The sequence below is a fragment of the Protopterus annectens genome, chromosome 16.part0 (assembly GCF_019279795.1).
Source record: "Protopterus annectens isolate FY-2018-M chromosome 16.part0, PAN1.0, whole genome shotgun sequence".
In the NCBI taxonomy this organism is placed as follows: domain Eukaryota; kingdom Metazoa; phylum Chordata; order Ceratodontiformes; family Protopteridae; genus Protopterus; species Protopterus annectens.
Window position 1 is genome coordinate 595726982 of NC_056750.1, and position 15678 is coordinate 595742659.

Sequence of the window (15678 nt, forward strand, 5' to 3'; positions counted from 1 at the left end):
TTTTGCCCTGAGATCATTAAATTACTTGGTGCATTTTACCAGATTGCAAAGAGATTTGATAAAGGAGGTTTCCAAATCTCTTTCTGGGTCTATGTCTGTGGAGGATCAGAATAAGGTTTCCTCACAAGTGGTCACCCTTCAATCCATATCTAATGTGTCCATGAGGTTGATTTTTCATGCTGCAGAGGGCACCTCAAGGGTGGCAGGTTTGGGCATAGCCATCAAAAGACATGCTTGGATTTGCTTGTGTGGCTTTGCAAAGCCCTTCAAGACTTCCTTCATTAAATCCCCGCTTGATGGACCTTCTCTGTTCATTCCAAAAGTAAAAGAAAGGCTCTCCATATCTGAACAGGAGGAAAAGACATTGTCTGTCACTGGGATCCATTTCTCTACCCCTCAGAAACCCTTTTCATGGAATCATCGAAGAGGTAGAAAAACATGGTTTCATAAATCCCAAGGTCCTTTTCAAGAGTCATGAGGAGATAGTTCCTCCAGTCACAGATGGGGGAACTCTAATGGAAGACACAATCCTCATAGCAGAGGTGGCCCTCAAAATTAGGATTTCAGAGGTTCCTTCTCGAATAACCCCTATCAGTGCTCCTGAAAGGTTGCCTAGCTATTTTTCTCTAGAGGCAGCTGGGGGGTACTTGTCTGTGGATCTAGAAGCCAGGGCTTCCATCACAACAAATTTCTGGGTGCAGAAGATCATATCTAGAGGCTATTTCATACCATTTGCTCAAATTCCCCCCATAAAAATGAGAAAGGTCCTTGATGTTCCACCCAGTCAGACAGACACTGCAGTTCTGGAAATATGAAAACTGCTAGAAAAATATCATCCAAAAAGTCCCCCAGACCAGACAGGATCCAGAATTTATTCAAGGTTCTTTTTAGTGCCAGAGAAAATAGAAGATTTGAGATTCATTCTGGACCTCAGCAAACTAGATCAATATGTAAGGTACTCAAAGTTCTGGATGATCATGCATCAGCCCATTCCACCTCTATTCTGAAAGGATGATTGGATGTGCTTGATAGAGCTTCAGGATGCATGCTGTCTCATTAAAATGAACAGGCTGTCCAGAAATTATCTGTGCTTCTGGCTGGGAAGCAGTTATTACCAATTCAAAGCATTTTCCTTTGGTCTCACCACAGCCTCCAGGATGTTTATCAAATGCATGGCAGTGGTAGCAGCTCACCTAAGTCTGCTGGGATTCTGGGGGTTTCTGTATCTAGATGACTGGCTCCTGACTGCTCTGACCAGGCATCTACTTCTACAAGCAAGGGGCTACTTGATCCAGTTTTGCCACCATCTGGGCACAACAGTCAAATACAATAGATCTCATCTCATTCCTGCACAGAATCTGGAGTTCATAAGTGCTCGTCTAGACATGATCAATCAGATAACGTCTCTTCCTCCAACAAGAGTACAGACCCTCAGATTCCAGGTAAAGGAAGTGATCTCACATTTGCTCCATCAGCATGACTGGTTTTGCAGACCTTGGAGTCAGTGGCAGCAACGATAACTCTAGTGCCATTGGCCAGATATTATATGCAAATTCTACAATGCACCCTATTAATTCAATGGTCTGTTCTTCAGCAGCCCTTATGTAATCCAGTTAGGATTACACAACTTTGCAAGGATTATACAATGTGGTGGACCCATTCAAACAAAATTTCTTAGGGCCAACCTTTCATTTTACCTCTCCCAGTGGCAGTGATCATGGATGCCTACCAGTTGGTGTGGGGGTTGTATTTCTTGGAAAGGATAGTCCAAGGCACATTGTCCCCTCAAGAGGCCAATTCACATACCAATTTCCTGGATATGACAGCTGTCCTTCTAGCACTGCAAGCCTTCCAAGAAGCCCTCCCCTCCGGGACAGTTGCATTTCAGTAAGACAATATGTCTGTGGTCTGATGCATCATTAACAAACAGGGGGAACTAGGTTTTACCCTTTTTATCACAAGGCAGTGAGAGTGTGGCAATGGGCAATCTCCTCCATATGTCTTCTCATTGCAACCCTCTAGGGAAATCCAGTGTGCTTGCAGACATACTAAGCAGGTCCCTTCTGGTGCCTCATGAGTGGCCTCTCAATGTTAAAGTGGCAGAAAGAATTTTCCATCAGTTGGGCCAGCCATGTTGTGATATATTTGCTTCCCTCCTCAGCAAGTGCAACAGGTTCTTCACCCTGATCCTTCCTCTGGGGGAGTGAGTGAGGGATGTTGTAGTCCACAACTGGACCACCAGTCTCCTCTATGTTTATCCCCCATTACCTCTAGTCCCCAAAGTTTTTCAAAACGTCTACCAGTTAAGGAGCTCAGTAATCCTCATTGCCCTTTTTTGGCATCATCAAATCTGGTTTTCCTTTCTGTGGCCTCATCTTCTGTATCCGCCTTGGATACTGGCCCCCAATCCAGATCTGTTGTCTTATCCTACAGGGATACTTCATCTGGACCCATCAAGTCCATGCTTTCTTCCCTGGTCCAACATAACCTTTTGTCCTCTCAAAAGGCTTCCACTAGGAGGGTTTACAGAAGTAAATGGAAAATATTTTCTATCTGGGCACTACAAAGAGATTTGGATCCATTTTTTGCCCAACCCTCCACAGTTCTAGATTTTTTTGTATCCCTCTTTCAAGAGAGGGCTAGTTTTTGTACTATCAAAGTCCAGCTAGCAGCTGTTTCTAATTTATATTCCAGTAGAAACCATGCATCTGATGTTGTCAGTCTTTATTTATCCTTTGCCACTGGGGTACAGTTCCGATCCTCGAAACAGGCTTGGCCGTTACATAGCTAGTGCCAAAAACTCTCAAGCTAAGACTCTACCCACAATACTCATCTCCATATTACCTCAGATCTTGTTTGCCGCTCTTGTTGCAAGATGGGTCAGCTGTTTTGTCTCGCAGGTAAGTGAAATTTTCCTGTGTTTTCACAAGTTAACCTAATCTTTTTATTACAATTAGTTTTATATATATATATATATATATATATATATATATATATATATATATATATATAAACACATGTATATTCTTTAGCATTCTATTCACTTTATTTATTGAGTGAGTGTATTTTTTCTCACCATATGGTATTCGTTTTCCTACCATCGTTGGTAGTACCTCCCTCTCTTTCTCTACCTCTTTAGGTAGCTTTAACCTACCATTGTTGAAAGTTTCTTCCTTCCCTTCTGTGTGTGTGTGCGTTTGTGTATTTGCTGCCTGTTAACCCCTTCTTTTCTTTTGGTGTTTGTCAGCATGGCTGAGAAATTTAAAGGCACTATAGGTTTTAAACAGGGCCAGGATTGTGGTCGAAAGATGCCCAGTTCCGATGGACATTCTTCCTGTGTATATTGTTTCGGTACAGCTCCTCTAGATCAGGACTGTACTATCTGACAGACCTTCAGCAGCTGGGTCTTGGTAGAACGTAAAAATAAATTACTACTAAAAGGGCTAATTAAATCCTCTTTGAGGAGGCCTTATCCAAGACGTCTCCCTCTTAATCTGACAATGGAACCAAAAAAAGTCACTTGGTGCCAAAGTTTCCTTCGGTACTGGTGGCAAAAAAGCATAAGCCTTCCACTCCCACTACTTCAGCAGAACCAAAGGCTAAGGTTCAGAAGCTTTTGGAACTGACATAATCCTTGGCATCATCTTCTACTGCACAACAAACCTCAGTGCCGGTCTCTTCGGCCAACAACTTCAATTTCCTGGTCGGTACCTATCTCCCCTGCCACATTTCCACAGATGTTGGAACCCCTGTCAGTGCTGAAATCAGACATAATTTTCACTCCCAGGACAAGGTATTCACTCTCTATTGACCCCCTTGTGGGACAGCTCCCAAGTCCTTTTCTTGAAAGAACATAATCTCCCTCGGGTTTGTCTGGCCATTACTCCAGGAGCCTTATTGAAGTTGATGTGAGGTTGGTGGATCAGCTCCGATTTGCCAGGGGTCTTTTTGCCTCCTCCCAGGCCCCTTTCCCTTCTGGAGTTGGGGCATTTTCTCCCAGGACTCCACCAAATCTTCCTCCTCTAACATCTTCTGAGAGCTTAGAGCTTCTAACTCGGATCCCTCTGATTCCAGCTGCTCTGGTGCTGACAGCCTTTACCCCTTTGATGCCAGGATCTGCCTTGACTTCTTTGGTTCCTTCAAAACCAACAGACTCCCAGGGCCTCATACACTTCATTGTCAGGTCTGAGAGTGTTGGATCGGCTCCACTTTTTTATTCAGAGTCATCCTTGACTCCCAGAACCTCGACAGGCATGGGCTTTTCCTCGGATCCTGCTTCAGAGGTGGGTCTGTCAGAGTGGGGTGTGACCTCTTCTGAGGTTGTCCTTCTCTGTTCCGGGCTCTCATCCTTCTTCAGGTGGGCCCGCCTTCAAGGTGATAGAGAGGGCATTGGCCTCTGCAGGCTCTCCGCTGGCCTCTTCTGTACTGGAGTTTTATCTCAAGACTCCTTCTTGCCTAGAGCTGCCACCAACCTCCACATCTGGGCAGCAGACACCTAGACTGCAAGATACCCCTGCACAGTGCCCCTCTTCTTCCAAGTCCTCCTCAGATATCCCCACTGAGGAGCCACCCTAGAAAAAGACATATACGAGGAAACACTTAGATTCCCCTGAGAAATCTGTCATGGAAGACATGGACCTCAATGATGGGGAGGGTTCCCTCTGGTCATCCCTGGAAGATGTCTCCTTGGAGACATCATAGAGATTCTAAAACAGAGGGGTAAATGGAAGCCCAAAGACCCTATCTTTGAGGAGCTGGTGTACTGGCAGGCTTTTGGTGCTTGCCCATCTACTTCTTGGTTGACCCCTCCCACTGACGATCTTATTAAATTGATTGCACAGCAGATTTGGAAGACTCCTGATTCCATAGAGCCAATTCCCCGGAGACCTGATAAAATACTATCTGCCCCAGAGGACCACCAGCATTGGGCAAATGGATTAGCAGTAGATGCTATGGTGATGGCAGCAGCCAACAAAAAGGAAGTAGCTGAAGAGAGCTCCACTGTTCATCCCCCTAATTGAGAGTCCAAAGAGATGGACAGATTCAGAAAGCAGTTGTATGCATGATCGACCTTTGCTTTAAGGTCTTTGAATTTTATGGCACATTTTACTAGGCTCCAGAGGGATCTGATCAAAGAGCTATCAGATATCCTAGCAGGAGCTGTGTCTGAGGAGGACCAGGATAAAATGGCCTCCCAGCTAGCCACCCTGGAGTCTATCAACTTGTCCATGAGGCTCATTGCACATGCAGCAGAAGGGATGATGAAGGCAGCAGGTTCTAGCCAGGTGTGAAAAAGATGGAAAGAACCTCTGCAATGGGCATACATTTTTCTGCTCCCCAGTGGTCCTAGTCAAGGAATCAGAGGAGTGGGAAGATGTGGTTCAAAAAATCCCAAGGGCCTTTCCAATACACATGTGGTGGTGGCTCCCCTCACGGCAGAGGGAGGAGCACTAATGGAAGACGCCAACCCCGAGGCAGAGGTGGCCCACAGAATCAGGGTTCCAGATATTCTTTCTCTGGAAAATCCTATCAGTGCTCCTGAAAGGGTGCCCTTTGCTTACCTCTGGAAGCAGTCTGGGGAAGATTTTCACTGCACTCAAGGGCCTGGTGACAACTTCAGATGCTTGGGTGCAGAAGATCATTGCCAGAGGTTACCATATTCCCTTCAGTCTTTTTCTGAAATCAAAACAAAGCCTTCCCGATGTTCCACCCAATCAGAGAGCAAACAGCCTTAGAGATTCAAAAGCTGCTAGAGAAAATAGTTATCCAAGAAGTCCCACCAGACCAGATATGATCCAGATATTACTTAAGGTTCTTTTTTGAACCAAAAAAGACGGGATTTCAGACCAGTATTAGATCTCAGCCTTTTGAACAAGTTTGTTCAGCAAACAAAATTCCAGATGGTAATGGTTCAGTCTGTACTTCCCTTTCTAGAGGAAAATGATTGGATGTGTTCTATAGACTTTCAGGCAGCATATTACCACATAAAGATGGACAAATGCTCCAGAAGGTTTCTCCACTTTCAGCTAGGACCCAATCATTTTCAGTTCAGAGTGCTGCCATTTGGCTTCACCACAGCCCCAGGGTGTTCACCAAGTGTTTGGCAGTGGTGTCAGCTCACTTAAGAATGCGCAGATTCTGGGTGTTTCCTTATCTAGATGACTGGCTTATCACCACCCCCACCAGGCATCTGTTCTTCAAGCAACAGATTTCATCCTACACCTGTTTATCCATCTGGGATTTCCATGAATCACTCAAAATCTCAGCTATGCCCCAGTTAGGATCTAGAGTTCATAGGTGCCCATCTGAATACCATCTCTTGTGCAGCTTCCTTTCCTCTACAGAGGCTACAGAAGATAAAATCCCAAGTTCAAGCCATTTTTTTCCAACCACACGACTCCTGCATAGCTAGTTCATTGAGCTCTAGGGTCCATGGCAGCGGCTGTTACCTTAGTTCCACTAGCAAGATTTCACACGCAGCTGCTACAATGGCTTCTAGCATTCCAATGGTCCATCCTAACACATCCATTGACATACCCAATTCTTATTGCTAGCCATTGCAAGAAGGACTTATCCTGGTGGATAGAATCCGAGAAAATTCTTTTAGGCAACCACTTTATCCCTCCTCAACCCAAGGCCATAGTGACCACATATGCCTCCCAGATAGGTTGGGGGGCATTATCTGGGAAGAACAGTCCAATGCACTTGGTCTCCAATACAGGCCAACCTGCATATCAATGTTCTGGAATTTAGGGCAGTGCTCTTAGTGTTGCAAGCCTTTCAATGTGTCCTCCCTCTATAATGATTGCAGTTCAGTCAGACAACATGTTGGTGTTCTGGTACATCAACAAATTGGGTGGAACCAAATCTTACCCCCTCTGTTGAGAAGCTCTCAGAGTGTGTCAATGGGTGATATCATCCAACTGCTTGCTAATGGCAGTGGATATCCCAGGGAGCTCAAATGTGATAGTGGACAGACTGAGCAGATACATTCTCCTGCCTCATAAGTGGTCTCTCAATCCCAGAGTGGCGAAGGAGATTTTCCACCACTAGCTCCAGCCTTGCTGTGACCTCTTTGCATCACCCCAAAACTATAAGTGCAGCAGCTATTTTGCCCTAATTCCCCCTCAAGGGGAGTCCCTGAGAGACGCTCTCCTTCACGATTGGCCCTCAGGTCAACTGTATGCCTCCCCCCTTCCCTCTGATTCCTCTCTTCTTAAAGAAAGCCAGCACGTTGAGAAGCGATATGATCCTCATTGCACCCTTCTGGCCTCGACAAGTCTAGTTTCCCTTTCTGTGGCCTCATCTAATTCACTATCCATGGATTTTGGACCCAGCTCTGGATCTTCTGTCCCATCCTCAGGAACTGGTGAGCCCCAGTCTTCAGAAACTCAAGCTTACGGCTTGGCTCCTCCAATTCCATTAGTTGCCAAGCAGATGAATTTATTTTCCGCAGTCAAAAAAATTCTACTGGCTTCCCATAGACCTTCCACCAGGAAACTGTACCTAAGCAAGTGGAAAAGATTTTCTTTTTGGGCACACGATAATGGTCTTAACTCTTTTTCTGCACCGGTTAAAAAAGTTTTGGAGTTTTTAGCTATGCCTTTTGATCAAGGAGCTTTTGCTTCCACTGTCAAGGTCCAACTAGCTGCTATTTCTAATTTCCCCAGTAACTTTAACGACTATTCACTAATTTCCCATACATGATGTAAAGTGTTCATGAAAGGGGCTTTGCAGTTAAAACCACCATCTAAAGACCCTTTAGCTCCTTGGGATTTGACTTTGGTATTGCAGTCCTTGATGGTTCCTCTCTTTGAAAAGGTGGCTACATGCCATTTAAAGTTTCTTTCATTGAAAACTATTTTTCTGATCATCATTACCTCCACCAGAAGAATTTCTGAGATACAAGCATTATATCCAAACCCCCCATATTTGCTTTTCCATAAGGATAGGGTTTCACTAAGGATCAACCCATCCTTTCTCCCTAAGGTGGTCTCAGAAACTAATATTAATCAAACCATTTACCTACCTGTTTATTTCCTAATTTTTCCAACAAAGGTGAATACTGCTTACATTTTCTGGATATTCGCAGACAATTACATTTCTACCTCAGCAGAACTCAACAATTTAGAAAATCAGACCAGTTATTTGTATCTTTCTCTGGTCCATCTCTGGGACAATTTGTTTGAAAAGCTGCCCTATCAAAATGGCTAAGAGGCTATATTACTTTAATTTACAATAAAATGAATTTCAAGTTACCAGCGCCAGTGACAGCGCACTCCACTAGATCAATAGCCATTTCTGCTGTTTCCATTCCAAGGCTTCCATGGATGAAATATGCGCAGCAGCAACATGGTCTACTCTGCATACCTTTATCACTCATTACAAGTTGGATATGATCTCCAGGGGAAGAGCATCCTTCAGCTGTATGGTTCTCAGGAATATCCTTCCATAAGGCCACCCAGGATTGAAAGTAGCTAGGGACTCTGTCCCAATGGTAAAGGATAAATGAAGATCGACAACATCCTATAAAGAAGTTATGTACTCGCCATAACATTCCATCTGTGTTGTCGACCTTCATTTATCCTTTGCACCCCACCCTCCTTCTCCCTCCTATGGACTTTCTGGAGGATTGGACACTTGTCCTGTTAACCGTATCAGGTTTGACCTTGGACATGGCCAGTTCAATTCTCTTTATAAATTTCTTTGTCTTTCTGTGTAGCTGCAAACTCGATCTGAGGTAATATGGAGAGGGTTATTGTTGGTAGAGTCTTAGCTCGAGAGTTTTTGGCTGGTGTGAGCTATGTAATAGTTGAGCCGGATCCAAGGATTGGAACCGTATCCCCAATGGTAAAGTTTGTTGGAAGCAGATGTGGACAGGATGATTCAAAAGTTTCTCGGAGCTTAGATCAAGATGGGGGTCTTGCAAGCTCCGCCCCCATCAGATCCGTGAGTATGCCCTTCACATCTGAGACTGTTATTTCTGATTCTCTGATCAGTCCAGTGGTTTCTGAGCCCCAAGTTCCAAGACCACCAGAGGTTTGGCGTCTGATCCAAGGAAGGTTTCCTCCTCCACTCCTACTGTTTCCCTGACTGATTCCATTCCTATGCCCTCGGATCAGACAGGGTCTCAGAGCCGAAGTGTCATTGTTATATCCAAGGGATTGTGTTTGGCTTCTTTCTTGTCAGATCCATCCCTTCTCCTCAGAGCTTTGGGTGTAGACAGTTTGGATCTGATTCTCTCCTTGAGGCTCAGATCCAGCAGTGACCATGATCTGCTTTCCTTAATAGCATTGGCTCTGAGGGAGTGGATCGGGGCTTCTCCTGGTCCCTCAGCCTTTGAGGTGGTTCAAAAGGCTTTTTCTCTCCAAAGACAACTGTCTTCTCTTATTTCAGATCCATTACTCTCATTGTTTCTGAGCTCTGAGTTGGTCAGATCTATGCCACAGGGACAGCCAGTTCCAACAAGTCTCCAGCCAGCTGCAACAGAGGAGCTTCCCCTCTCTTCTGACACCTCTCCAGAGCATCCTGTGGAGGAGGTCCCCCGGAAGAGAACACGTAAGAGAAGACACATAGACTCCCCCATGGAGTCTCTCGCGGAAGACACCAATTTTGATTAAGGAGAGGGATCCCCAGATCACTACCGGATGATATCTCCTTTGAAGATATTCTACAGATCCTGAAGCAAAAAGGTGGCTGGTCATCCCATATCCCTTCCCCCAAAGAGTCGGTGTTCTTGAAGGCTTTTAGTTTTGGCCTGTCTATGTCTTGGGTGACTCTTCCAGTGGATGAACTGGATGTTTCCCACAGAGCATGGAAGGAGAAAGATACTGTTGAGCCCATCCCCAAGCACCCTGACCAGTTTTTGGCACCATTTGCAGACAGACCCCACTGGAACAAAGGAGTCCCAGATGATGTTATGGTGGTGATGGCAGCCACTAAGAAAGAGCTAGCAGACCAAAGCTTTGCTCTCCATCCACCTAACAGAGAGTCCAGAGTTTTGGACAGATTTGGAAAGTGAGTGTTCATTTCAGCTACTTTTACTGTAAGATCGCTTAATTATCTGGCACACTTTACTAGGCATCAGAGAGATTTGACAAAGAAATGATCAAATACTCTCTCATAGTCCATATCTGCTGAGGATTTCAAAAGAACATCCTCTCAACTGGCCACTCTTTTATCTATATCAAACACTTTGATGAAGTTAATCTCTCACACAGCTGAAGTTACCTCATGAGCAGACAGTTCAGGCATTGCGATAAGGAGAGATGCCTGGATGTGACTTTGCAACTTTGCAGAGCCTTTTAAGATGTCCTTTATTAACACCCCATTCAATGGCAATTCCTTGCTTGAACCATCAGTAAAGGATATTCTTACCTGCAGCAAAAAAGATTGAAAGACCCTGTCAGCTGTAGGAATTAAGTTTTTTATGCCTAAAAGAACTTTCTCTAGGAATCAGAGAGGCAGTAAAAAAATGTGGTTCTGTAAGTCTCAGGGACCTTTTCAGGATTCGTGTGGGGATAATTCTTCGAAAGGCAGAGGGAGAAATTTTAATGTTAGACGCCACCCTAGAGGCAGAGTAGGCCGGCAGAACCAGGGCTTTAGATATTCAGACAGACCCTATCAGCGCTCCTGAAGTGTTGTCTAACTGTCCAACTTAGGAGGCAGTTGGGGGTCTGCTCTCTTTGCACCTAGATGCCTGGGCAAACATCACAAGAGAATTATGGGTGCTAAGAATAATACCATAGGTTATTACATACCATTTTCACTTCTTCCTCATTGTCAAAGGAAGAGACTTCCCGACATTCTAACCAGTCAGAGGAAGGTCACAGCACAAGAAATACATAAGCTATTAGAAAAAGAGTCATCCAGAAGGTTCTACCAGACCAGATATGATTCAGAACTTTTTCACACTTCTTTTTAGTTCCCCAGATCCATTTTGGATCTAAGCATATTGAACCACTATGTAAAGAAAGCGAACATCTGAATGGTCATGGTTCATTCCCTCTTGCCATTTCTGCACAAGAATGATTGGATGTGCTCTGCAGATCTCCAGGATGCATACTATCATATCAAAATAGACAGATGATCCAGAAGACATCTCCACCTTAGGCTGGGAGACAGACATTACCAATTCAGAGTTCTGCCATTTGAACTCACCACAGCCTTCAGAGTGTTTACCAGATGCATGGCAGTAGATGCAGCTCACTTGATACTGAAAGGATTCCAGGTGTTTCCATATCTAGACAACTGGTTCCTAACCACCCCATCCAAGCATCAACTTCAACATGCCAGTGACTATTTGCTCCAGATTTACGACACTTTGGGCATTATGATAAATCTTGCCAAATCAAAACTTGCACCAGTTCAGAGCCTGGAATTCAGTGGGATAGTTTTGAACACATCAACACAGATAGCATCTTTGCCTGTCCACTACATTACTTGTATCAGAAACCAGGTTCAGGCTGTCCTTTCCCATTCATCTCCCCCAACAAAGTTAGTGCTTCAAACACTTGGGTTGATGTCATCTGCCATAATACCACTTCCTCTTGCTTGCTTCTTTATGTGGGTTCTCCAGTGGACTCTAGCTGTACAGTTGTCCATTCTTTATCAACCCCTGTCTTTTCAAGTAAAACTCACCCCAATTTGCAAACAACACATTCGCTGGTGGATACAACTAGACAATCTTTTTCTGGGCAGACCCTTTGTTCTACCGAACCCAGTAGCCACAGTGACCATAGATGCATCTCAACTGGGGGGGAATTTCTTGGAAAGAGCTGTCCAAGGCATGTGCCCCCCCAAGAGACCAAGTTGAATATTAGTGTCATAGAAATGAGAGCAGTCCTTTTAGTGCTGCAGGCATTCGATATGTTCTTCCCTTGGGCACTATCGCAATTTAATATTTCTGTAGTCTGGTACATCAACAAGCAAGGAGGAACCTGATCTTACCCCCTTTGCAGAGAGGCTATTAGGGTTTGAGAACAGGTGATCTCATCAGACCATTTTCTAATTGCGATGCATATCCCAGGGAAAACCAATGTACTTGCGGACAAATTAAGCAGATCTATTCTGATACCTCACAAGTGGTCTGTCAATTAGTCGGTAGCGAATATGATCTTCAGGAGTTGGGGACAACTTGCTGTGATCTATATACCACTCCTCTCAACAAGTGCAGCAAGTGCTTCACTCTGCACCCCCTTGGGGGAGTCACCAAGAGATGCTCTTCTTCACGCTTGGCCCTCGGATCTCTTTTATGCTTATCCTCCTCTTCCCTGATTCCAGGATTTTTGCAGAAAGCAAGCAGGCTAAAGAGCTCAGTAATCCTCATTGCCCCCTTCTAACCTCGGCAAGTATGGTTCCTCATTCTACAGTCTCATCTTCATTATCCTCCATGAATACTGGAGCCTACTCGGGACCTCCTGTCTCACCCGTCAGGGATTCAACACCCCAACATTCAGGCCTTCAAACTGACCATATGGTTTCTCCACTTCAAGTAATAGTTAGACAGTCCAGGCTTTCTTCCCTAGTTTGTAAAATTACTGTGGTTTCTCAGAAGGATTCTACCCAAAAAAGTGTATAAAGGTAAATGGAAAAGGTTTTCTATTTGGGTGTCAGATAAGGACATTGATCCCTTTTTTGCACCAATTTTAGCTGTTCTTTTTGTAATAAGTCTTTTCGAAAATTGGGCTAATTTCTCTACAATTTAACTTCAGTTGACAGCAATTTCAAATTTCCATACAGGGAATAAATCCTTTTCCTTGGCGTCCTCTAAAATGTGTAAAGCTTTAATGAAAGCATTTTTCTTCTGAGACTTCCAATAAAGAACCCTCACCACCTTGGGACCTTACTGTGGTACTTGAAGGTTTAACACAAAAACCCTTTGAACTATCAGAAAAATCTGATCTCAGATTTTTCTTGGTAGCCATAACTTCAGCAAAAAGAATTTCTGAACTCCAGGCTGTTTCAGCCAAAATGTCTTGCATTGTTTTTCACAAAGATAGGGTTTCTGTGCAAACTAACCCTTCTTTTTATATAACGTAGCTACGGAAAACAACATCAACTGATCCATTCACTTGAAAGTTTTCTTTCCAAGTTTTACCAATAAAGGAGAGTATGTACTGCACCTCCTTGATGCACACAGACAACTATATTTTTACCTTCATAGAACAAAATAGTTTAGAAAATCAGAAATTTGTATCTTTACTTCCAAATCACCTAGGTCAGGCAGTTTCTAAAGTTTCCCTAGCTAAATGGATTACAGACGGTATCACATGGATTTACTTTTAGAAGGATATGACATTTCCAAAACCTCCCCGAGCTCACTCAACTAGATCCATGGCTACTTCTTCTGTCTTTTGGTCAAGAACATCTGTTGATGACATTTGTGCAGCAGCTACATGGTCCAAGATGCATACCTTTATTTCACATTACAAATTAGACATCACATCTAGAAACAGAGCCTCCTTTGGTTTGGTAGGATTTCAGAATATCCTTCTATGATGGTTGCCCAAGGTCAACTTAGCTGGGGACTCTGTCCCATAAGTAAGGAAGAAAGAAGAGGACAACATCAGATTTGTAAGTTCTGTACTCACCATAACTAGGCATCTGTGTTTTCCATTTTGATTTTTCCTCAACTCCCCTCCCATCCATCCCCCATCCACTGTTCTTCTGGAAGGATCTTATGGACTGTGTTTGGAGCCTACAGTTCCAGGTTTGAGCCCTGCCTTTTTTCTATGTGGCTATATCTATTTGTCTTCAGCTATTGGGAAATAGAGTAGCAAACTCGATCTGAGGCAATAAAGATGGAATAGGGCATTGTGAGTAGAGAGACGAGCTCAAGAGTTGGATCCGAGATCTGCTAAATGTGGCCGAGTCAGATCTGAGGATCGGAGCCGAATCCATAATTGAGGAAGAATGAAAATGGACAGCATAGATGCCTAGTTATGGTGAGTACATAACTTATAATTTCAGACAAATGGGTTCTGAAGCTGATCCAATTAAGAATACAGATGGCAGTGGGAGGAAATTCCTCTTTTCCAGGAGATTCCTTCTCCATCACCAGACCAAAGCCTTTTCTTCCTTCCTGTCCTACAGTGCATGCTTTCTTGGGGGGGTGGGGGGTAATAGAAGCTGTTCCTTCTTCCCAGCTGAGAAAAATATTTTATTTTACAGTGTTTTTAGTACCAATGAAAGAAAATGTCTGGAGACCAGTTCTGGATCTTTCTTTCCTGAATCAGTTTGTGATAGTTTCCAAGTTCAAAATGCTTTCACTTCACAACTTCTTACCCCCTTCTACCTCATTTGGGTTTTTAGTAACCTTAGATTTAAGAAATGCATATTATCACATTCTTATTTATCCAGATTTCTGGTGTTTCTTAAAGGTTTGTGTATCTGGATCTCTTTAGCAGTTCTTTGCCTTAGCCTATGGCTATCCACTGCAACCGGAGAGTTCATAAGGTGTCTAGCTCCTTTCACAGCCCACTGTGGGCTGGGTGTTTACATTGTTCAGTATTTAGGTGACTTTCTTCTCTTTGCAAAGTCTTTATCAAAGGGCCAGGAATTTCCCACTTGGGTGAGATTTCTCCTACACAGGCTGGTTTCCAAGAGAACGTTCAAAAGTCTTTTGACTCAATCACACTGGATTGTGTTTCTGGGGAGTCTGCTGGACACATCAGTACAAAGGGCTTTTCTTCCACAAGAAAAAAATAAATCTATGTTTAGATTTATTCCAGCAGTTTTCCACTCAGACTTCAGTCACTGTGAGGTAATACCTTGAGATTCTGGGTTTCGTGGCATCCATGATTCTCAAGATACCTCTTGAAAGACTCTGCTGTGGATGACAGTGTCTTAATATCTTTTAGGCACCTGTTTACTGAGGATGTGCAGCAGGTACTAATGGAGGCAAGAAAGCCTGCTACTAGAAAATAATATATAATAAAATGGAAAGGATTTTCTAGTTGGTTCCAGAAGTTTCTTTGCTCCCAGCATCAACTTCTATTATCTTTTCAGATTCCAGTTCAGGGATTTGCAATAAGAGAAATCACTTGTCGGAGACATCAAATATTCCTGAATCCAGGTCTAATGGTCTCTCTTCCTGCTCCAAAGCAGTGAGTCACTACAGACACCTCAGACTTTACTTGAAGACCAGTATCATGGTGATACAAGTACAAGGTCCGTGGGACAAGAAAGACAGATGCAGACTAAAGCACATAAACATAAAAGAGATACTACCCGTTATCAAGGCTGTCAACTGTCTGAATCATCTTTGTTCCCCTGAACCTTTTCAAGTCGTTAGAGATTATTACCACAGGGATGTGGTACATAAAGGAACAAGGGGGAACCAGATTTTACCTCCTATGCAGACTAGCCATGTTAGCATAGGATACAAGTTAACAGCAAAATCTCACTATATGGGCACCTTACATAAGAGAAAAACTGTATAGCAAACAAGCTGAGCAGGACAAAGGCAGACCCTCACAATGGAAGTAAATCAGGGGGTCTTCAGAGATTCAATCTGTCTGTGGGAAGTTCCTCAGGTAGACGCTTTTGCTTCCTTTCTAAACAATTAGTTGCCAAAATTCTGCTTCAGGACTCCATGCAAGATGTCATTGAAGACATATGCCTTTTCTTTTCCTTAGACAGGAATGTTTCTGTTTGCTTTTCCACCCTTTCACTGAT